General features: G+C 45.2%; 1 pseudogene across 1 annotated transcript; it reads right to left on the bottom strand.

Moving 5' to 3' along the window:
- Positions 1–589: 589 nt before the first annotated feature.
- Positions 590–22,163, bottom strand: LOC100601039 (annotated as a pseudogene). The gene is made up of 3 exons (XR_001116016.2): positions 21,995–22,163; positions 19,384–19,501; positions 590–1,877 (listed from the first exon to the last, which is right to left on the bottom strand). The product of XR_001116016.2 is annotated as a keratin, type I cytoskeletal 18 pseudogene (transcript).
- Positions 22,164–23,215: the final 1,052 nt, after the last annotated feature.

Genomic DNA, 23,215 nt, shown 5'->3' on the forward strand with positions numbered 1-23,215 from the left:
CCATATCTTTGTCAACACTTGTTAGGGTCTTTAAATTTTAGCCATTCTGGTGGATATGTAGTGGTATCTTGCTGTCAATAACTAATGATGTTGAAGATCATTTTTATGTACTTATTTGCCATTTATATATCTTTTTTGGTGAAGTGTTTGTTTAAATCTTCTGTCCATTTTTGGGAATTTTTAATGTGGCTTTTTTTTTTTTTCTAGACAGAGTTTTGTTCTTGTTGCCCAGGCTGGAGTGCAATGGCACGATCTTGGCTCACTGCAACCCTCACCTCCCAGGTTCAAGTGATTCTCCTGCCTCAGCCTCCTGTGTAGCTGGGATTACAAGCGTGCACCACCATGCCCAGCTAGATTTTTGTATTTTTAGTAGAGATGGGATTTCACCACGTTGGCCAGGCTGGTCTAGAACTCCTGACCTCAGGTGATCCATCCTCCTCAGGCTCCCAAAGTGCTGGGATTACAGGCGTGAGCCACCCTGCCCAGCTGGATTTTTAAAATTATTGAGTTGTAAGAGTTCTTTTTTTTTTTTAACCTCTGAACTTTTTATTGGCCTCCTGCTCCCTTAAGGGTACCTGCTTCTGCTGCCTTAGTGTCTCAGAACTTCCGTGTCGTTGGTCTCAGGCACCACTTTGCCATCCACTCTCTGGTGGATGGTGGTCTTTTGACTGGTTTGCATGGAGTTGCTGCTGTCCAGGGCATCACCAAGATTGAAGTCCTCGCCATCTTCCAGCAGGTGGCAGTAGGTGGTGATCTCAGCCTCCAGCTTGACCTTGATGTTCAACAGGGCCTCGTACTCCTGGGCCTGGCACTGTCCCTCTGCCCAGATCTGTGCCAGCTCTGACCCCAGGTGCAGCAGGATCTTGTTGAGCTGCTCCATCTGCAAGGTGTAGCAGGCCTTCACCTCCCTCAGGCGGTCCTCCAAGCTGGCTTTCAGATTTCTCATGGAGTCCAGGTCGATCTCCAAGGACTGGACTGTACATCTCAGCTCTGTGAGCGTCATCTCAGCAGCTCCAGCCTTGGCAGACTGCATGGTGACCACTGTGGTGCTCTCCTCAATCTGCTGAGACAAGTACCTGTCCAGCTCCTTTCTGTTCTTCCAAGCCAGCTCATCATATTGGGCCCGGATGGCTGCCATGATCTTGGCGAGGTCCTGAGATTTGGGGATCTACCTCCACGGTCAACCCAGAGCTGGCAATCTGGGCTTGTAGGCCTTTTACTTCCTCTTTGTGGTTCTTCTTCATGAAGAGCAGCTCCTCCTTGAGAGCCTCGATCTCTGTCTCCAGCTGCAGCCGAGTGACATTGGTGTCATCAGTGACCTTGCGGAGTCCATGGATGTTGCTCTCCACAGACTGGCACATGGCCAGCTCTGTCTCATACTTGACTCTCAAGTCATCAGCAGCAAGACGGGTCTTGTCGATCTGCAGAACAATGCAGGCATTGTCCACGGTAATTGCCAAGCTCTGAGCCCTCAGGTCCTTGATGGTCTTGAAGTAATGGCTGCAGTCTCTGACCTGGGGTCCCTTCTTCTCCAGGTGCTCCCGGATTTTGCTCTCCAGCTTCCGGTTCTTGGTCTCCAGTTGCCTCACTCTGTCCAGGAAGGAGGCCAGCAGTCGTTCAGGCTTTGCATGGTCTCCTTGTTCTGGATGCCTCCCATTCCTGCCAGACCCCCAGTTATCCCCACGGCCAGGCCCCCGGACCCCGTGCCGCCCCGGAAGCTGGTAGAGCGGGACACGGAGATCCTGGAACCAGAGTTCCCGGTGCCTGCATAGACGCTGGCCGCACTGCTGACCGGCTGGGTGCCGTAGCTGGGCGCCTGGGCAGGGCCCAGGGACCAGTAGTTGGTGGGGAATGTGGAGCGAGTGGTGAAGCTCAAGCTGTCCGGGGAGAAGGGCGAGAGGACAGGACTCGGGCTTTGCCGACCAAGAGTTCTTTACATAATTCTAAATACAAGCCCTTTGTCCGATGCATATTTTGTATATATTTTCTTCTAGTGTGTGACTTTCCTTTTCATTTTTGGAACAGTGTGTTTTAAAGAACAAACACTTATAAGTTTGATGCAGTTCAATTTATCCAATTTTTCTTTTTATAATTAGTGCTTTTTGTAAGATATTTTGCCAAACTTGAAGTCACAAAGATTTTCTCCTATATCTTCTTGAAAAAGTTTTATGTCTTTAGCTCTTACATTTAGGTCTAGGATGCATTTCAAGTGACTTTTTGTATATAATGGGAAGTTTCAAGGTTCATTTTTTAAAAACATACGGCTGTGAAATCATTTCAGCACTTTTTGTTGAAAAAAGTTTATTTAAACATTTGTTGAAAATCAATTGACTATATATGTGTGGGTCTATTTCTACAGTCTGTTTTCTCTTCTATTGATCTCTATGTCCATCTTTATGCAAATTCCACAGTCTTGATTACTGTAGCTTTATAATGTCTTGAAACCAAGTGTGTAAATCCTCCAACTTTGTTCTTCTTTTTCAAAACGGCTCTGGTTATTCTGAGTTGTTTGCATTTTCAAATTTTAGAATCGGCTTGTCAAATTCTACCAGAAAGGCCTGTTGGGATTTTAATTGGGATTGTGTTACATCTATAGATGAATTTGGGGAGAATTGACATCCTAGCAATTACATTAGTTTGGGTTTTCTCAGGGTTCTTCTGTTTCCAGAGAAACAGAACCAATAGTATATCTCTCTATCTGTATATATCTAGTCAGATGGATATGAGAGAAGATTTATTGTAGGGGTTGGCTCATGTAATCATGAAGGCCAAGAAGTCCCATGATGTGCAGCCTGCAACTTGGAGATGCAAGGGTGCAGGTGCTGCCATTTAGTCTGAAGGCCTGAGTCCTGGTAGGGGCAGAAGAATGCTGGTGTCTGTTCCAGTGTCTGATGGCCCAAGAACCAGGAGCTCCAGTGTCCAGGGGTAGAAGAAGATGGATGCCCCAACTCAAGGAGAGAGAGAGAGAGAGAGCGAGAGAGAGAGAGAGAGAGAGAGAATTCATCCTTCCTCTGCATTTTTGCCCACCCACATTTATAAGGATGGATGTCTTTACTCTGTCTACTGATTTAAATTCTAATCTCTTTCAGAAACACCCTCCCAGATACACCCAGAAATCATGTTTTACCAGCTACCTGGGCATCCCTTAGCCCAGTCAAGTTGACATGTAATAGTAACCACCACAACAATGCCGAGTCTTTCACTCCACGAACACATTGTATCACAATATTTATTTAGGTCTTTAATTTCTCTTGCCAATGTTCCATAATTTCCAGTGAACAGTTCTTGTTTATATCTAAATAGTTCATGTTATGCTATGTTAAATGGTTATTTTCTAAAATTGCAATTTCTGATGGTTCATTGCTGGTGTATAGAAATCAATTAATTTTTATATATAGATTTTGTATCCTGAAACCTTGCCAAACTCACTTATTAGTTCTTGTGGGTTTTGTAGATTTGTTTAGATTTTCTACAGAAACAGTCATGTTGTCTATGAATAAAGACAGTTTTAGTACATCCTTTCCGATCTGGATGCCTTTATTTCTTTTTTTGTGTCTCAACACACTGGTAAGCACCTCCAATACAATGTTAAGTATAAGTAGTAAGAGTAGGGATACTTGCCTCATTTCTGATTTGGGGAGGAAGGAGGAAGCATTTAGCTTTTCATCATCGACTATGATATTAACTGTGGGTTTTCCTTAGATGCTGTTTTTCAGGTTGAGAAAGTAATCTTCTATTTCCGGTTTGCTGAGTTTAAAAAAGAAGAATCAGGAATGGATGTTGGATTTGGTCAAATGCCTTTTCTGTATCTATTGAGAGGATTATATTGTTCTTTGAAAATATTTTTAACTAATTAATTGATAAATAATAGCTGTGCATATTTTTGAGGTACACGTGATAATTTGATATATTTACATAATCAAATCGGGGTAATTGCAATTGCAATGGATGGATATTTATCTTTTCTTTACACTAGGAACACTCAAATTACTCCCTTCTAGCTATTTCAAAAGGTATGATCAATTAATATTAACTACAATCATCCTACTCATCTGTTGGACACCAGGTCTTATTTCTTCTATGTAATGTTTTTCTTATTTAGTCTTTTAAGACGGTGAATTACATTGACTGATTTTCAGATGTTAAACCAAGCTTGCCCTCCTTGGGTAAGCCCCACGCTAACAAGGTGCATTATTCTTCCTATCTGTCAGTCTGTCTCTGTGTATGTGTGTGTGTGTGTGAATTTAAATTTGCTATGCTAAAATTTGTTTAAGAAGTTTTGTGAGAAATGTTGGCCTGTAGTTTTTTTTCTTCTTGTTTTAATATCAGGATATTGCTGGTCTTACAGAATGAATTTAGGGGTGTTCCAGCATTTTCAATTTTTTGAAAGAGTTGGTATAGAACTGGCAGTATTTCTTCTTTATATGTTTGGTAGAATTCACAAGCGAAGCCATTTGGACCTGGAGTTTTCTTTGTTGGAAGGTTTTCTTTCACTGCAAATTAAATTTCTTTACCAGGTATAAAGTTATTTAGGTTGTCTATTTCTTCTTGAGTGAGATTCGGTAGTGTGAACACTTTCAAGGAATTTGTTGAGTTCATCTAAGTTGTGTGACGTATTGGCATCACATTGTTCATATTATCCTTTTAATGTCTATAGGGTCTGTAGTAGTATCTCCTCTCTCATTCACGATGCTGAAAACTTGTGTCTGCTCTCTTTTGGTCATGATTAGTCTGGCTACAGGTGTATTAATTTTAACAACTTACTTAAAAGAACAAACATTTGTTTCCATTTATTTTCATTGTTGTTCTCCTGTTTTCGAATTCATTAATTTCTGCTTCTCATCATTCCCTTTTTTCTGCCTACTTAGCTCTCCTTTATCTGATTTCTTAAGGTGCAAGTTTAAGTCAATACGAAAACTTTCTTCTTTTCTAATAGAAGCATTTACTAATAAAAAAATTTCCCTCAATGCACTGCATTAGCTGTATCCCACATATTTTGGTATGTGAAGTTTTCATTTTCATTTAGTTAAACATGATAATTTCACTTGTGATTTATTCTTTAAACAGTGAATTATTTAGAAATGTATTTTTTAGTTTCAAAATATTTGGGCATTTTCCAGGCATCTTCCCATTATTGATTTCTAATTTAACCCAGTTGTGGTCAGAGAACATACTTTGTATGATTTAAACCCATTCCAACTTTTTGAGACTCGTTTTAGGGCCCAGGAAATTGTCTATCTTGGTAAACGTTTTGTGCACTTGAAAATAGTGTGCTTTCTGCTATTGTGGGGTGGAGTGCTTTATATGTTGATTAGGTTATGTGGTTGATAATGTTCAAATCTTTTATAGTCTACTGATTTTCTATCTCATCATTATATTATTAAACAGGGGTATTGAAATCTCCAGTTATAACTGTAGATATGTCTATTTCTTCTTTCAGTTCTGTTCTCTCAGTTTTGCTGTATGCATTTTGAATTTCTGTTAACAAGTGCATAAACTTTTAGAATTATTTGTCTCTTGATGCAGGGACCCTTTCATCATTCAATGACCTTCTGTATTATTGGTAATATTATTTTCTCTAAACTCTACCTTTCCAATATTAATATCCACATTTTTGACTTTTTTTGAGGTTAATCTTAAGATGACATATCTTTTTCCACCTTTATTTATTTATTTTTTATTTTTTGAGATGGAGTTTCACTCTTGTCACCCAGGCTGGAGTGCAGTGGTGCGATCTCAGCTCCCTGCAACCTCTGCCTCCCGGGTTCAAGCGATTCTCCTGTCTCAGCCTCCTGAGTAGCTGGGATTACAGGCATATGCCACCATGGCCAATTTTTTGTAGTTTCAGTAGAGACAGGGTTTCACCATGTTGGCCAGCCTGGTCTTAAACTCCTGACCTCAGGTGATTTGCCCACCTCGGCCTTCCAAAGCGCTGGGATTACAGGCATGAGCCAGCACACCCACCCTTTTTCCATCTTTTTACTCTTAACCTATATGTGTCTTTATGTTTAATGTTGACTTTCTGTAATCAGTGTATGGAGTCTTACCTTTAAAAAAAAAAATCTTAGCTGAGCATGGTGGCTCACGTCTGTAATCCTAGCACTTTGGGAGGCTGAGGCAAGCAGATCACCTGAGGTCAGGAGTTTGAGACCAGCCTGGGCGACATGGTGAAACCCCATCTCTATTAAAATAAAAAAAATCAGCTGGGCGTGGTGGTGGGCATCTGTAACCCCAGCTACTCGGGAGGCTGAGGCAGGAGAATTGCTTGAACCCGAGAGGCAGAGGTTGCAGTGAGCCAAGATTTCACCACTGGGCACTCCAGCCTGGTGACAGAGCGAGACTCTGTCTCAAAAAAAAAAAAAAAAAAAAAAAAAAAAAAAGAAATCTGAAATCAGTCTCACAATCTTTACCTTTAAATTAGAGTGTCTGGACTGCTTACATTGAAGGTGATATAGTTACGACGGAATTTAAATCTTTCACTTTGCTTTCTCCCCCTCTATTTGTCTCATCTATTCTTTGCTTCTCTTTCCTTCTTTTGCCTTAATTGGATATTTTTATAATTCTACTTTATTTCCTCCATGGGCATATTAGCTACCCCCTCATCCTGTGTTTTAAAAGTAGTTGCTCTAGAATTTATTGTAGACATCTTTAACTCAACACAGTTAACATTTGAGGACTCCTGCAACCCTTCGCTTGGAGTGTGAAGCTCCCACGACAGTGCCCTTCCCTTTACATCTCTCTGCTTTTCCACTAGTACTGCCATGATTTTACTTCTACGTTCATTATAAATCTCACAATACATTGTTGTTATTTTTGCCTGAAAGAGAAATAATCTTTTAAAGGGCATAAACAATTTTAAAAATGTCTTTTACATTTACTGACATGATTACCATTTTTGTTTTGTTTTGTTTCTGAGACAGGGTCTCACTGTTGCCCAGGCTGGAGTGCAATGGTGCGACCTTGGCTCACCGCAACCTCAACCTCCCCAGGCTCAAGCGATCCTCCTACCTTAGCCTCCTGAGTAGCTGGGACTACAGATACGTGCCACCACACCCAGTTAATTTGTGTAGTTTTTTTTGTAGAGATAGGGTCTTCCTATGTTGCCCAGGCTGGTCTCAAACTCCTGGGCTCAAGTGATCCTCCCGCCGCGGCCTCCCAAAGTGCTGGATTACAGGTGTGAGCCACCGTGCCTGGCCTGATCACCATTTTTGATGCTCTTTGTTCCTACATGTTTATTCAGGTTTCTGCTTAGTATGTGCATCATTTTCCTTCTGCCCAAAGGAGGTCTTTTAGCATTTGTTGTGGTGCTGCTCTGCTTGGGATCAAATCCCTTAGCTTCTTACGTTAAATTAAATCTTTACCTTGTCTTCATTAAAAATATATTATCTCTATATAGAGTTCAAACTTGACAGTTAATTCTCCGTCAATACTTCAAAGTGATGATGTCACCCATCTTCTGACCTCTACTGTTTCTTTTAAAAAGCTTTCTGTAAAAAGGTCTTTGTTCTTCTGCGTGTGATGTGTCTTTTTTTGGTCTCTTGCTGCTTTTAATGCTTTCCTTTAACATCTGTTTCCAGAAATTTGATGATGAGGCACCTTGGTGTGGTTTTCTTCATGTTTCTTATGCTTGAGTTCACCGAGATGTTTGGATCTATGGATTGATAGTTTTCATTAAATTTGACAAAATATAAACACTATTTTTCCAAACTTTTTTTGTGTGTGTCCATCCCTCTTCCCCATTGCTTTTCTTTTCTGAGATTCCAATGACATGCATGTAGTTCTTTTGACGCTTTGTTCATTACATTTCACTTTTTTTCCTGCGTTTTTTGATAGCTTCTTAGTCTTATGTATCCATATTCACCTAACTTTTCTTCTGTGTTGTCTAATTTGTTGTGTGTTTTTCATCTCTTAAAATCTGACTTGGGTCTTTTAAAAAACTCTTTCAGTCTGTTATTATCAGGTGCACACTTGCCTCTATTTTCTTGAACAAATAGAGTCTATTTCTTAGAGTTGTTTTAGTATCTTCGTCTAATAATTCTACCATCGATGTCATTTCTGGGTCTGTTTCTACTGACTGATTTTTCCCCATATTATGACCTGTCTTTTTCTACCTCTATGCATAGATGGTGATTTTTGATTAGGTACAAGAAATTGTGAGCTCTGGTTGTTGGGTGTGGTTTAATTAATTAATTAATTTTGCCTGTATTCCTTTAAATATTTTTTACAAAATTTTCTGGGCGTTAGATCAGTTACTTGGAAACAGTTGGACCCTTCTGAGCCTTGATTTTAAGCTTTGTTCCAGTGTTTCTTTTTCTAATCTGAGGTCACTTCCTCACATGCATGTGCTGATCAGTACTCAGCTAAAGAATGGAGGGTAACCCTTCAGGGTTATAGATGTAGGTATAGTCAGTTGTTTGGGTACCATTTGTTAAAAAGATTTTTCTTTTCCCTAACTTGCTTTAGCACCTAAGGTAAAAAGAAATCAATTGACCGTATAAATGTGAGTTTCCTTCTGGCCTCTATTCTGTTCTAGTGCTTTTATTTGTCTATGTTTATGCCATTATTGTACTATCTTCACTATCATAACTTTATAGCAAGTCTTGAAATTATGTCGTAAAAGTCCTCCAATCTTATTTTTCTTTTTGAAGACTTTTTTTTTTTTTGGCTATTCAAGGTTTTCCAATTTCTACATACATTTTGGAATCAACTGTGATGACTGTAACGTTCCAGAGGCCCTCACAGCAGCCAAGCAGATGTTGAAGCTGTGGTTGTACAGTCTGCAGAACGATGAGCCAATTAATTCTCTTTTCTTTATGAATTATTCAGTCTCATGTATTTCTTTATAGCAATGCATGAGTGGTCTAACACAGAAACTGTACTGAGGAGTGGGTCTCAGATGAGACTTTAGACCAGACGTGGGGCTTTTGAGTTAATGCTGGAGTAAGTTAAGATTTCAGGGGACTATTGGGAAGGTATGATTGTATTTTGCAATGTGAGAAGGACATGAGATTTGCGGGGGCCAGGGGCAGAATGATGTGGTTTGGATATTTGTCCCCACTCAAATCTCATGTTGATTACCTTCAACATTGCAGGCGGGGCCTGGTGGGAGGTGATTGGATCATGGGGGCGGATCCCTCATGGCTTGGCGCTGTTCTCCGGGTAGTGAGTGCGTACTCATGAGACCTGCTTGTTTAAAAGTGTGTGTCGAGGCCTGGTGTGGTGGCTCACGCCTGTAATCCCAGCACTTTGGGAGGCCGAGGTGGGTGAATCGCGAGGTCAAGAGTTCGAGATCAGCCTGGCCAATATGGTGAAACCCCGTCTCTACTAAAAAAAAAAAAATACAAAAAGTAGCTGGGCATGGTGGCACATGCCTGTAGTCCCAGCTACTCGGGAGGCTGGGGCAGAAGAATCACTTGAACCCAGGAGGCGGAGGTTGCAGTGAGCGAAGATCGTGCCACTGCACTCCAGCCTGGGTGACAGAGCGAGACTCTATCTCAAAAAAAAAAAAAAAAAAAAAAGTAAAAGTGTGTGTCGCTGCTCCCCCATCTCTTTTGCTCTGCTCTTGCCACGTGAGGTGCCTGCCTCTCCTTCACCTTCTGCTATGACTGCAAAGTTCCAGAGGTCCTTGACAGAAGCTGAGCAGATGTTGGTGCCATGCAGAATTGTGAACCAACTCAACCTCTTTTCTTTATTTTTAAAAAAGAGAGAATCAACTTTTAACTTTAAAAATGACTGCTAGGGCTGGATGCCGTGGCTCACGCCTGTAATCTCAGCACTTTGGGAGGCCGAGGTGGGTGGATCACGAGGTCAGGAGTTCAAGACCAGCCTGGGCAATATGGTGAAACCCCATCTCTACCAAAACCACAAAAAAATTAGCCGGGCATGGTGGTGTGTGCCTGTAGTCCCAGTGACTCACAAGGCTGAGGCAGGAGGATTGCTTGAGCCCAGGAGACAGAGGTTGTAGTGAGCTGAGATTGTGCCACTGCACTCCAGCTTGGGTGACAGAATGAGACTGTTTGAAAAAAAAAAAAAAAACCAAACCAAAACAAAAAAAAATGACTACTGAGATTAAAATATTTAAAAAACAGTATCAGCCGGGCGCAGTGGCTCATGCTTGTAATCCCAGCACTTTGGGAGGCCGAGGCGGGCGGATCACGAGGTCAGGAGATCGAGACCACGGTGAAACCCCGTCTCTATTAAAAATACAAAAAATTAGCTGGGCGTGGTGGCAGGCGCCTGTAGTCCCAGCTACTCGGAGAGGCTGAGGCAGGAGAATGGCGTGAACCTGGGAGGTGGAGCTTGCAGTGAGCCGAGATCGCGCCACTGCACTCCAGCCTGGGCGACAGAGCGAGACTCCGTCTCAAAAAAAAAAAAAAAAGAAAAAAAAAAAACAGTATCACTGAGCTATAATCGACATACAATAAATGACACACGTTTAAAGTACACAGTTTAGTAAGTTATGAAACATGTGTTCATGTGTGTGAGCCATCATCACAATCAAGACAATGGACATGAGCGTCAGCCCCAGGAGTTTTCCTCTGACTCTTCTGTTTCCTTAATGCCCAACCCACCCTGGCCCCTAAGCAATCACCGATTTGCTTTTTGGCACTATAGATTGGTTTGTCGAGATTTTGATTGGGATTGCATTGAATCATTAGATAAATTTGGGGCAAATTGCTGTCTTATAAATATTGAATCTTCTGGTCAATGATTATGGTATATCTCCCCATTTGCTTATTTCATCTTTATTTTATCTCAGTACACATTATTATCATTATTATTATTATTAGAGATGGAGCCTGGCTCCCAGGCTGGAGTGCAGTGACACCATCTCTGCTCACTGCAGCCTCCACCTCCCGGGTTTCAGCTATTCTCCTACCTCAGCCTCCTGGGTAGCTGGGATTACAGGCACCCACTACCATACCTGGCTAATTTTTGTATTTTTTTTATTAGTAGAGACGGGGTTTCATCATGTCGGCTGGGCTGGTCTTGAACTCCTGACTTCAGGTGATCCTCCTGCCTCGCCTCCCAAAGTATTAGGATTATAGGCATGAGCCACCATGCCCGGCCAGTACACATTATTTTATAGCCTTTAGTGTAGGGGCTTTACACATATTTTATTAAATGTATTCCTAAGTATTTGATGTTTTTTATGGTATTGCAAAGGTATTACTTTTAGCATCAGTCATTACCATGTATAGAAATTTGTCTTTCTCTATTGCCTTTTTGTCCTGTGACCTTGTTAAATTTGCTTTCTAGTAAAGCAGTTAAAAGATCCCTTAGCATTTCCAACATAGATAATATTATCTCTGAATAAAGACAGGTCTATCTCTTTCTTTCCATTTTGTAAGCTTAAACATTTCTTTTTCTCCTGCTGAGTTTCCCTGGGCAGGCCCTCCAGTCTAATGTTGAACAGAAAGCTCACATCCCTGCCTTGCTTTGAATCTTCGGGAGGAAGCATTTATTCTTCACCGTGATGTGTGATGCTAACTGTAGAATTTTGTTTTGCTTTGTTTGTACATGCCTTTAATCAGGTTGAGGAAGTGTCTTTGCATTCCTAGTTTGCTAAGGGTTTTTTCTGACAAATGACCGTTGGATTTTATGAAATGCTTTTCCTGCATCTGTGGAGCTGGTCATATGGGTTGTCACCTTTATTTTGTGAACCTTGATTCATCTTGTAATGAATGACAGTAATTGAGTTTTGAATGTTGAAGATCTGAAAACAATATTTCATCTATTCCTCCCCTCCAGTTTTATAATTATTATCAGCAGCAGGGCAAGTGCTGTACCTTCGTGGCTGAGAGCAGTCACTCAAAACCAGCTCTGCTAGAGCTGCACAGTGAAATATGATCAACAACCCAGGGTCACCTGATGAAAGATGTGACCAAAATAAACTATCAGCAAGAAGCAACTTGGAGGAAATGACACTATGGAAAGAGAAGAAAAAGTTAAAAATACCATCACTGATCTGCTCAGAGGAATAAGACATCCTTCTATCAGAACAAGCAGCCATAAAACAGAACAGGAGTGCTTAGAAAATAAAAATATTACAGCAGAAATGAAAAACTCAATAGAAAAGCTGGAAACTAAATATAATCCACTATGGTAGAAAGCAGAACAAAAAAGACACAAGAGGGCCAGACGCAGTGGCTCAGGCCTATAATCCCAGCACTTTGGGAGGCTGAGGCGGGCCGATCATGAGATCAAGAAGAGATCAAGACCATCCTGGCCAACATGGTGAAACCCCATCTCTTCTAAAAATACAAAAGTTAGCTAGGCATGGTGGTGCCCGCCTGTAGTTCCAGCTACTTGGGAGGCTGAGGCAGGAGAATTGCTTGAACCTGGGAAGCAGAGGTTGCAGTGAGCCGAGATTGCGCCACTGCACTCCAGCCTGGTGACAGAGCAAGACACTGTCTAAAAAAGAAAAAAGAAAGAAAATACACAGGGAAAATAGAAGAGAAAAGATAAGAAAATGAGGGGAAAGCCCAGAAGTTCCACAAGGAGAGAACAGAAAGACAGAGGGAAGCAGTTTTCAAGGAAACGATGAAAACATTTTCTACTTGCAGGACCACTGATTGTCCAGAAAAACAGATGAAAATAAACCAAGACCAAACCGATGACCCTGACATTTCATGATGCTTAGGGACAGAGAAATGAAGCTGGGGGATGGGGAGGAGGAGCTGTATACAAAAGATGGGGGAAAAGAATGTCTTTTAACTTCTAGATAGCAATTTTGGGAGTGAGAGAACTGTGGAGCCATTCCTGCAGAATTCTACACCCAGTGTGCTGAAAATGATTGCTGTGAACCAAATTCCTTTATCCATGAAGTTTGGCCAAGAAGATAATTTGCAGGACTTGAGCAGCAGATGGGGTGTAGTGGCTGTTACTTTCTGAAAGTCTCTGATTGATGACAGTGTTCTGCAGACGTGCCCAGTGGGTTCCAGTTTATTTTCAGTCTTTCTTCTTCACCCACACCCTTCTTCCTGCCAGCCCCATTGACCACCTGCAGCCCCAGGCCCATCTCAGAGGCAATGGCTTCTCCCAGACCCTCCCTAAAGACCCCTCCGGCTTGTTCTCACATCTATGGCTGGATACGCTTGGCTTCAGGGGTTTTCCTGAAAGCCCTGACTTGTCCACCTGTGTGGACAACAGGTGGCTAGTGACCCTCTGCCCATCTGTACCTTCCCTTTTCCAGCCCCTCCCACTATTGTGCAAGGTCTAATTTCCTTCCTTCCTTCCTTTCTCTCTCTTTCTCTCTTTCTTTCTCTCTTTCTTTCTTTCTTTTTTCTTTCTTTTCTTTCTTTCTTTCTCTATTTCTCTCTTTCTTTCTCTTTCTTTCTTTTCTTTTTTTCCTTTCTCCTTCCTTTCTTTCTCCCTTCCTCCCTTCCTTCCTTCCTTCCTTCCTTCCTTCCTTCCTTCCTTCCTTCCTTCCTTTTTTCCTTCTTAAATGGAGTCTGCTCTGTCACCCAGGCTACAGTGCAATGGCACGATCTTGGCTCACTGCAACCTCTGCCTCCTGGGTTCAAGCGATTCTCCTGCCTCAGCCTCCCAAGTAGCTGTGACTACAGTCGTGCACCACCATGCCTGGCTAATTTTTAGTATGTTTAGTAGAAATGGGGTTTCACCATTTTGGCCAGGCTGGTCTCGAACTCCTGGCCTCAAGTGATCCACCCTCCTTGGCCTCCCAAAGTGCCGGGATTACAGGCATGAGCCACCATGCTTGGCCACAAGGTCTAATTTCTGCATAACAACCATACTAGCTCTGCTCCCTAACCAATCACTGTCTGATAGAATTTTTGGCATCTTTTAGAAGTGTTTCCAGGGAACAGAAACATACGCGTAGCAATCTAGAATTGATTTTCTGGTTCAACTAGATTTAAAGGCATTAACAACCCCATGGCCAGAGGTAATTAGGAGATTTGTCATCCATGGCATACGTTGGCAAAGCAACTACTTAAATCATCACCCAGCGTCTCCCAGACCAAGTGTCTATAGAGGCAAGGCTTTGAGTGACTGAGAAGCTGCAGCCGAGAATGTTTTAGTGACCATGAGGAATAGACGGACAGTGGGTCTGGCTGGTGACATGTAAGTGTTTTGGGGAATTTGGAGAAGGAAATGATAGCTCAGGATTGTAAATTCCCAGCACAAGTTCCAGGTTAGGGACAGAGAAATGAAGCTGGGGGATGGGGAGGAGGAGCTGTATACAAAAGATGGGGGAAAAGAATGTCTTTTAACTTCTAGATAGCAATTTTGGGAGTGAGAGAACTGTGGAGCCATTCCTGCAGAATTCTACACCCAGTGTGCTGAAAATGATTGCTGTGAACCAAATTCCTTTATCCATGAAGTTTGGCCAAGAAGATAATTTGCAGGACTTGAGCAGCAGATGGGGTGTAGTGGTCCCAGGACAATCAGTGGTCCTGCAAGTAGAAAATGTTTTCATCGTTTCCTTGAAAACTGCTTCCCTCTGTCTTTCTGTTCTCTCCTTGTGGAACTTCTGGGCTTTCCCCTCATTTTCTTATCTTTTCTCTTCTATTTTCCCTGTGTATTTTCTTTCTTTTTTTTTTTTAGACAGTGTCTTGCTCTGTCACCAGGCTGGAGTGCAGTGGCGCAATCTCGGCTCACTGCAACCTCTGCCTCCCAGAGGCAGGAACTTGTGTCCAGGTTGGAATGAACGGACACCTGGGCAGACTGTGATGAAACTGAGCACCAGCGACCCCTGAATCCTGCTATGCATCCTCAGCTGACAGAGGCAGCCTCTCCTCCTGTGTGTGTGGAGGTCAGTCTCCCATTGCCTGAGAGCCTGTAGTGACCTCTTAGGAGATGGCCGATCCCCACCACCTCTCATTTCTTCCAGACCTGCCACTAGACTCACGTCCAGTTGGCCCCAGGGCGCTAGGTACAAAGAATGACCAGGAGGAAAGTACCACAGCCAGACTCACCTTGGGTGTATTGCACGTTTGGTTCCAGACCACCACAATGAAGAGAGCGTCACAATAAAGCAAGTCACACAAATGTATTGGCTTCTCAGTATTATATAAACTGGGAAATGTTGCCCAGATCCATCAGGAAGCTATAGCCTGAGGAAACGTATTTCTTAAATAATAAGACTTGAAAGTCAAAATGACTCCTTGATCCATGGGCTGCAGAATGGATGCAGTGTTTTTTGTTGTTGTTGTTGTTTTTTGAGACGGAGTCTCGCTCTGTCGCCCAGGCTGGAGTGCAGTGGTGCAATCTCAGCTCACTGCAAGCTCTTCCACCCAGGTTCACGCCATTCTCCTGCCTCAGCCTCCTGAGTAGCTGGGACTACAGGCACCCGCCACCATGCCCGGCTATTTTTTTTTGTATTTTTAGTAGAGACGGGGTTTCACTGTGTTAGCCAGGATGGTCTCGATCTCCTGACCTCGTGATCCGCCCGTCTCGGCCTCCCAAAGTGCTGGGATTACAGGCGTGAGCCGCCGCGCCCGGCTGGATGAAGTGTTAGCAGGCATGAAAACAACATTCTTCTTATGCATCTCCATCAGAGCTCTGGGGTGACCAGATGCAGAGTCAATGAACAGTACTATTTTGAAATGAATCTTTTTCTGAGGAGTAGGTCTCAATAGTGGGCTTCAAATATGTAGCAAGCCATTCTGTAAACAGATGTGCTGTCACCAGGCTTTGTTGTTCCATGTATAGAGCACAGGCAGAGTAGATATAGCATCCTTCTTCTTTTTTTTTTTTTTTGAGATGGAGTCTCTCTCTGTCACCTAGGCTAGAGTGTAATGGCATGATCTTGGCTCATTGCAACCCCCGCCTCCCGGGTTCAAGCAATTCTCCTGCCTCAGCCTCCCCAGTAGCTGGGACTACAGGTCCCTGCCACTATTCCTGGCTAATTTTTGTATTTTTAGCAGAGACGAGGTTTCATCATGTTGGCCAGGCTCATCTCGAACTCCTTTCCTCAGGTGAGGCCTGCCTCGGCCTCCCAAAGTGCTGGGATCACAGGTGTGAGCCACTGCCCCCGGCTGGTATAGCATCATTCTTAAGAGTCCTAGGATTTTCAGGGTTTTCAGAATCTCAAATTAACATTGGCTTCTACTTAAAGTCACCAGCTTCACTAGCCCCTCACAAGAGAGTCAAACTGTCCTCTGAAGCTTCAAAGCTAACCATTGACTTCTCTGCTCTAGCTATACACTAGATGGCATTTTCTTCCAATAGAAGGCTATTTTATTCACGTTGGAAATCAGTTGTTTAGTGTAGCCACCTGCATCGATGATCTCAGCTGGATCTTCTGGATAACTTGCTGCAGCTACTCCATCAGCACTTGCTGCTTCACCTTATACTTTTATATTAAAGAGATGGCCTCTTTCCTTAACATGTTGTGGCTGCTAGGATCTGCCATCCACGTCACTCAAACTTCACATCAGCAAGAAGGCTGTTTCAATTTCTTAGCATTCTGTGTTCACTGGAGTAGCACTTTTTTTTTTTGGAGAGGAGTCTCCCTGTGTCCACCAGGCTTGAATGTAGTGGCACAATCTCAGCTCATTGCAACCTCCACTTCCCAAGTTCAGGCGATTCTCCTGCCTCTGCCTCCCAAGTTGCTGGGATTACAGGCACGCGCCGTCAGGCCCGGCTAATTTTTGTATTTTTAGTAGAGACAGGGTTTCACCATGTTGGCCAGGCTGGTCTCGAACTCCTGACCTCAGGTGATCCACACACCTCGTCCTTCCAAAGTGCTAGGATTACAGGTGTGAGCTACTGTGCCTGGCTTGGAGTAGCACTTTTAATATCCTTCAATAACTTTTTCTTGGCTGGGCGCTGTGGCTCACACCTGTAATCCCAGCAATTTGGGAGGCTGAGGCAGGCGAATCACCTGAGGTCAGGAGTTGAAGAACAGCCTGGCCAACAGGTGAAACTCCATCTGTACTAAAAATACAAAAATTAGCCGGGCGTGGTGGCACGTGCCTGTAATCCCAGCTACTTGGGAGGCAGAGGCAGGAGAATCGCTTGAACCTGGGAAGTGGAGGTTGCAACGAGCTGAGATCGCTCCACTGCACTCCAGCCTGGGCAACAGAGTGAGACTTTTTCTTTGCATTCACAATCTGGCTAGCTGGCTCAAGAGCCCCAGCTTTTGGCCCGTCTCAGCTTTTCGCATGCCTTCCTCACCAAGCTTAGCCATTTCTAACTTTTGATTTAAAGGGAGGGATGTGGACTCTTCCTTTCATTGAACACTTAAAGGCCATTGTAAGGTTATAATTGGCCTGTTTTTAATATTACTGTGTCCCAGGGAATAAGGAGGCCTGAGGAGAGGAAGAGAGACAAGGGAAAGATGGATCGGCGGAACCCTTAGAGCATACACGATGTTACTCCGTTAAGTTTGCTGTGGTTTTTGGCGTCCCAAAACAGTGACAATAGCAACGCCAGGGATCACCAAAGGCGTACTCACCACACTAGACAAGGAACCCAGCTGCAGTGCTTGCTTTGGGCAGAGGAAATACGGGATGAATACAGGAGAGGAGGCTGTACACACCAGGCACAGCCATGTGAGTGGTGGTGGAAGGGAAGCGGGTCAATTAGGAGTACTCACTCTTTATGCTGTTGTTACATTTTCGATCACATTAACCAATTATTATTATTTAGAGGGAATTTTGCTCTTATCACCCAGGCCGGAGTGCAATGGTGTGATCTTGGCTCACTGCAACCTCCGCCTCCCAGGTTCAAGTGATTCTCCTGCCTCAGCCTCTCGAGTAGCTGGGATTACAGGCACCTGCCACCACGCCCAGCTAATTTTTGTATTTTTAGTACAGACGGGGTTTCATCATGTTGGCCAGGCTGGTCTTGAAGCCCTGACCTCAGGTGATCCGCCTGTCTCAGCCTCTCAAAGTGCTGGGATTACAGGCATGAGCCACCATGCCCGGTCCCCATATTAACCAATTATCATTTCCTTCTTCCATTCCCCTGCTATCTCACATAAGCTATGTTCATCGTGACTGGCCTTACATCTTGATATTTAAGTCACAGGATGTCAAAGAGGGAGTGTGACTCAGTCAGAAGGGGGATTGCCCCCTTCGCAGATGGAGAAAGTCTCTTTTTGAGGCTGGGAGGGTAGGAGGTTAGTGCACTTTCGATTTTAATAAGGAACAGTTGCATCGTGTGAGGAAGCAGCCTGATTTCATTGCTGTCTTTATTAGGAAGTTAAATATAGTGAGAAGGGGTTTGTTTAGATGGCAGGCTGACAACTTGCGGGCTGTTGGCAGGCAAAAGCAAGCAGACTGCGCTACTCTGAATGTCTTTGTGATCGGAGATGGGGAGAAACCGCTGCAGAGGTGCTCCGTGAGTTCCAGGGTGTCTGCACTCTTCCTTACCTTGGGTCCTGCTCGTGCTCCCCACCATTGACCCTGCTGCCCCAACAGTGGTCCTGGGCTTTCCCACAGAGGTGGCAGCTGCAGAGGCAGCAGCTCCTGCAGGCTCTTGGCCAGACCTCCCCCGGCGCCCTGACCCCTGCAGCTGGGTGTGCGTGACATTCTCATGACTTCCCTGCAAGCTCTGAGCTGGCTTCCTGCCCCTGGCTTCAGGAGGGCTGGCTGCTGAGTCTTTCCTGACTCTCCTGCTCCCCTCCTCCCCAGCTCCGCTCCCCTGCTCTTCCTGGGATTGTGCAAGGTCTCATTCCTGTGATGGGCCCCTCCTGCCACAATACTCATTGTGGCTTCTCTTCCTGGACTGAACTGGGCCTAGGATAGCCACTCAAGCCACTGATCAGCTAGGAGAGTAGAATAAAGATATTTCGAGGCCGGGCGCAGTGGCTCACACGTGTAATCCCAGCACTTTGGGAGGCCAAGGCAGGCAGATCACGAGGTCAAGAGATCAAGACCATCCTGGCCAACATGGTGAAACCCTGTTTCTACTGAAAATACAAAAATTAGCTGGACGTGGGCCGGGTGTCGTGGCTCACGCCTGTAATCCCAGCACTTTGGGAAGCCGAGGCGGGCAGATCACGAGGTCAGGAGATCGAGACCATCCTGGCTAACATGGTGAAACCCCGTCTCTACTAAAAATACAACAACAACAACAACAAAATTAGCTGGGCGTGGTGTTGTGCTCTTGTAGTCCCAGCTACTCCGGAGGCTGAGGCGGGAGAATTGCTTGAACCCGGGAGGCGGAGGTTGCAGTGAGCCAAGATGGTGCCATTGCACTCCAGCCTGGCAACAGAGCGATACTCCTTCTCAAAAAAAAAAAAAAAAAAAAAAGATATTTCGAGTTTTGCAATATAGCAAACATTTTGTGTGGGCTTGTATGAGCTCCTGTATGAGGTCTTTCTCATGAAGCTACTGGAGGATGTTTTCCATCAAAATAAGCAAGAAAAATCAAGACAGAAAGATACAGGACAATGGACACAGACAATCCCACTCAGGAAACAGGAGAAGGAGCATCCGGGGCAGCAGCTTGCACCGAGGCACTGTGGGCCACAGCCTGTTGAGAGCCTGAGCCTGCTGGGGGCCCTGGGGAGAGCTTCGAGAAGGGAATGCTTCAAGGGGTAGACAATTGATAGGGAGTTTGGTAACAGGAACTTGGGAACAAGCTAAGAACAAAACGAAGCAAAGAATATTAACTTCAGAAAGACACAATGTTGTTTAAGGAAGGGTACGTAGCATAATGTACTCTGCAATCAGCTGTGAATAGCATTCTCCTAGTCATTGTTATGTGAACACTGATGATTGATTCTTTTTCTTTTTTTTTTTAAGCCAGAGTTTCACCCTGTCACCCACGGTGGAGTGCAGTGGTACGATCTCAGCTCTTGGCAACCTCTGCTCCTGGGTTCAAGCGATTCTCCTGACCCCGTCAGGGGGAAGGAAGGGGAGACCCTGTTGGCATCACGAGAGAATCTGGGTCAAGCCATGCCTGAAGCTGGTCAACCCAGGGCCCTCTGCATTTTAGGAGCCAGTAAGTTGCACTTTTTCCTTAAGTCAGTTTGAGCTGGGTTCTGACCTGGCCAGTAACAGACATCACAATGCATTCATGCATCAACTTGGCAAGTCGCCCGCCTGATCTCCAGTTTGCTGATGTGGGTAGTGAAGGCAGGGAAGGAGAGGGTCCACGTCCGCTCCCTCCTGTCTCTCTGATCCTCAGATATGAGGTAGGGCCTGGGGCCCGAGCCAGGCTATCACTGCCTTAAGGCCCATGGTCTTCACTGCTGACCACCTCTGTGCTACTTGTTTCTCTAAAAAGCCCCTCGGTGGGAGAAGCCACCCTTGTTCTCAGGCAGACACCTGCAGATTGCTCAGCCTCGGTTGCTCTCGATCCCAGCAAGAGAGGCCTATCACTCAGAAGTTTTCTTTGCCGTGAGTGGAACTTCGGATGTTTTCTGTAAACCTGTGAAGCAGCTCAGCTTCACAGAGAACTCCAAACTCTTACGCCTCTGTGTGACCTTGACCAAGTTCATTAACCTCTTTGTGTTTTACTTTTCCCATCTGTAAAATGAAGTGGGTGGATTAGACCAGCACTATAATAGAAATGGAATTTGAGCCACATACAGAGTTTGTGGCTAAAGTTTTCTAGGAGCCATGTTTAGAAAATAAGTAGGTAAAAGTATTTTAATAATACATTTTATTTAACTCAATATATCCAAAATATTGGTACAACATGGACTCTAGATGAGTTGTTAAAGAGACATTTTGTAATTTTTTTTTTTTTTTGACATAGAGTTTCGCTCTTGTCGCCCAGGCTGGAATGCAATGGTGAGATCTCAGCTCACTGCAACCTCCGCCTCCCAGGTTCAAGCGATTCTCTTGCCTCGGCCTCCGAAATAGCTGAAATTACAGGAATGCACCACCACATCCGGCTCATTTTGTATTTTTAGCAGACACGGGGTTTCTCCACGTTGGTCAGGCTGGTCTTGAACTCCTGACCTCAGGTGATCCGCCCGCCTCAGCCTCCCAAAGTCCTGGGATTATAGGGTGAGCCACCACACCCGGCCACAGTTGCTTTCTTTCTCGCGAAAGATTTAACACAAGCGGGCAGCTCTCCCGGGTGGTGTCCTCCATACGGTGACTCAGGGACCCAGCCAGGCCACTTTCATGTTCTGCAGTGAGGAGGAGGAGGAGAAGAGAGCTGGGCATGGCCTGGCTGTGCAGACCACCCTATCCCATTGGGCAGAGCTCAGGAACATGGCCCTACCTGAGTGCACGGCGGGCTGCGGGTCGGAGTCTTCCTGGGAGCTGGGAAGACGAGCGATGCTTTTTTTTTGTCCACCTCAGGGCCCTTGCCCATTCTCTCCCCTCGGCTTGGAATGCTCTTCCTTTCCCTTTTCTGGGGATTAAGTTCTGCTTATCTCTGGTGGGATGCAGTGGCTCACGCCTGTAATCCCAGCACTTTGGGAGGTTGAGGTGGGCGGATCACCTGAGGTCAGGAGTTCAAGACCAGCCTGGCCAACATGGTGAAACCCTGTCTCTACTAAAAATACAAAACTTAGCCAGGCATGGTGGTGGGTGCCTGTAATCCCAGCTGCTCGGGAGGCTGAGGCAGGAGAATCACTTGAACCCAGGAGGCAGAGGTTGCAGTGAACCGAGATCACCCCACTGCACTCCAGCCTGGGTGACAGAGCAAGGTTTCATCTCAAAAAAAAAAAAAAGGAAAAAAATTCTGCTTGTCTCAGATCAAATGTCACTTCCTCAGGGAGGGCAGGGGCCTGGGAGCCGGGCGGGGTCCTGCAGGCGCAGTCACCCACCACCCATGGCAGGCAGCGGCAGGAGCTTGGGCTTTACCCCTGACCTGGGCAAGGGAACTGAAGGGTTTCCAGGGCCTGCGGGATGTGCAAGGATGGGATTTGCATTTGAAACCAACCTCTTGGGCTGGATGGAGAGCCGATAATGATACCTCTATTTTTAAGAAAGGCCAACTCTCTTGGTGCCCTGAGGAAAGCAAAACTCTGTGTGATGCCGACTTTGATGAACAATCTTGTCTTCATCGAAATATTTTACCCATGTGCCCAGGAAAAGGCTGATACATTATTCAGCCTCACAGCTGTCAGGGCAAAGGGGCCCCGGCTGTTTCCTCATGAGCCGCCTTTGCTGGGCCAGGGCCCAAAGAGGAGCCTGGGGAGGCTGGCGCTCACAGGGAGCAGAGACCGAGGCAGCCTTGAGTCTTCTCAGCTTCTCAGCCAAGGGCCTGAGCCCGGTCACTTCTTTCATGTTCATGGAACTTAATGAATGCTGACGGCAGGTGGCCCAGGCCCTGGGCCACAGACATGAGTCAGAAACAATCCTGACCTATCCCAGTGTGAGGTGGGGACTGACGTCCAGGCAGCTAGAAAGCAACAGGCAGACAGAGGGCAACAGGGGGGCATGGGAGCCCAGGTTGGGAAGGACAGCCAGGTAGGGAGTGCAGGAAAGGGCATGTCCAAGCTGGGTTCTAAAGGATGAGTAGGAGTTCACCAGGTGTAGGAGGTGACTGAAAAACATCCCTGGCAGGGACCAGCAGGGGCCAAGCTCTTGAAGGTTGCAAGGGCACAGGGCATGGGTGTGAGTAGGACAGGACATGGGAATGCAGGTCTAAGCAGAGGCTGGGTCCTGGAGAGCTTTGAACGTCAGGACCGTGAGTTTGGACTCAGCCCTGCAGTCCTGTGGAGCTGTTGACAGGGATTAAGAAGGGAGTGACATGGATCTGTAGTTCACAGAATGGATTTCAGGCATGCAGAGCGATCCACATGGCTGACAGTGACCCCGGACTGGACTTCAGAGTTGAAAAAGACAAGCTGGGCACGGCGGCTCACGCCTGTAATCCCAGCACCTTAGGAGGCTGAGGTGGGCAGATCACCTGAGGTCAGGAGTTTGAGACCAGCCTGGCCCACCTGGTGAAACCCTGTCTCTACTAAAAATACAAAAATTAGCCCCACATTGTGACAGGTGCCTGTAATCCCAGCTACTCAGTAGGCTGAGGCAGGAGAATCATTTGAACCTGGGAGGTGGAGTTTGCAGTGAGCCGAGATCACGCCACTGCACTCCAGCCTGGGTGACAGAGTGAGACTCCGTCTCAATAACAAAAGAAAAAGAAAAAGACATGGCCTGCCATTGGGGAGCTCCCTGTCTATTGGGCAAGGTCTGAGTGGCCTGAGTACCCTGGAAATTAGGTGGTAGCACCCCTGTTTACAGATGAGGATCTCAATGCTCAGAGAAGTGAGGGAATTTACCCAAGATCACAAAGTGTGGAGGAAGGCAGCCTGGAGCTCACCTTTAGCAACTGA

The sequence above is a fragment of the Nomascus leucogenys genome, chromosome 7b (genome assembly GCF_006542625.1).
Source record: "Nomascus leucogenys isolate Asia chromosome 7b, Asia_NLE_v1, whole genome shotgun sequence".
NCBI classification, from domain to species: Eukaryota; Metazoa; Chordata; class Mammalia; order Primates; family Hylobatidae; genus Nomascus; species Nomascus leucogenys.